This window comes from Chelonoidis abingdonii, chromosome 25 (genome assembly GCF_003597395.2).
Source record: "Chelonoidis abingdonii isolate Lonesome George chromosome 25, CheloAbing_2.0, whole genome shotgun sequence".
Classification (NCBI taxonomy): domain Eukaryota; kingdom Metazoa; phylum Chordata; order Testudines; family Testudinidae; genus Chelonoidis; species Chelonoidis abingdonii.
The window spans coordinates 5,555,694-5,557,227 of record NC_133793.1 but is presented as its reverse complement, the minus strand read 5'-3'; positions in this window follow the sequence as shown (position 1 = coordinate 5,557,227).

Sequence of the window (1,534 nt, the reverse complement as noted above, 5' to 3'; positions counted from 1 at the left end):
GGTTGTTCTGCAACCAAACACACCAAGTCAAAACCTAGCAAAGAAGTGAACAAGTCAAGGCTACCAGAACAGCACAGACCCTCTCCTCCTGGCCCACCAACAGACACGGCCTCACACAGAGGAATGCACCACAATCCAGCGGATGCCAATCTTTCAAGCACCCCTTCCCAAAATGTCCTTACTGCCCCTTTTCCCCACCCCCAACCAGAACCAGACGTCCCTCCCCAACTTCCCTTCTGCCGTAAGCTCTGGGAAACTACAAACACACATAACACAGGTTTTGGGAGGGGGTCCGCAGCAGGCCAGCATCTCTGTGGGAGGCAGAGCTCTGGCTGAGGTGTGTTCATGGCAGTGCGTGCCTGGGTTCCCTGCTGTAGATGAGGCCCAGTGCCAGGTGATTCTGCTGAGGATATTCACAGCTGGTTTGCATCCTGCACTTCTGTCTCCAACGCAGGAACTTATGTTAAAGTTTATCTGCTGGAGAATGGGACGCTCGCTGGCCAAGAAGAAAGACCAAGATGGCCCAAGAGACCTGGCCCGTTCTACCAGCAGGCGCTGCTGCTTTGACGAGGGTCCACAGGGCAGAGTTTGCAGGTGACGTAATCCTTTTCAAGGGGAGGTGGGCCAAAGACACCTCTTAAAGGGAAAGTTGTAATGCTTCCCAGCAAGGGGTAACCAGATCCCCCATAGTCATTGGCTGTAAAAGAGACCCGTCAAACATCTGGTCTTTGACTAGGGAAGCAGATCCATGAACGCTTCATTTGAGGGAAAAGGGAGGGAAACTGTGGAAACTGGATTCCTGGGTTCATCCCCAGTGCTGCCCCTCACTTCCTCCTGACGTGGGAAGTCCCTTCTCTGCTGTGGTCGCATCCTTGAACCGAGGGCAGTAGTTCCTGCTGGTATCATGCAGGGGCATGCGGAAGACCTCATTCATGAAGATTTGTAAAGTGCTTTGAGATCCGGGTCTGGAAGTGCCCACAGCTTATCGGTGGCCAGGAATGGCTGTGGAGCTGTGGGGGGTGAACATCAGCAATCCAGCTGGGTGAGCATTAGGCTGACCGAGGGAGAGCTCAAGATGCTGAAAATGGCAGAGATCCTGTGGCTCTCATTGGAATTGCAGGTACCGCAGCATTCAGAGAGGCAGGTCCTTGAACTGTATATGTTCATATTATGGTTAGTGCCTCACCCAAGGGCAGGGTCTGTAACAGACCGGGCGCCATACAGACGTGAAGAGATGTTCCTCGCCAGCAACGGCAGGCAGCACGTTGTACGAAGATTCTCACATCGTTTTTAACAATCATTTCTCAGTGGGGTAACTCATCTTCACAACATCTCTATGACTTAAGGCTATAATGCCCCATTTTGGATAGGTCGGTAACTGAGGCATAGAGAGGCTGACAAGACTTGGTCATGGCTGTACAATTCGAGGAGGCAGTGTCAGAGATGGAATATAGGACCCCTGTTTGTCTTGATTTTGAAATTATTGGCTCATGCCCTAGCTCAGAGCCCCCTCAGAAATAACACAAGATACCTT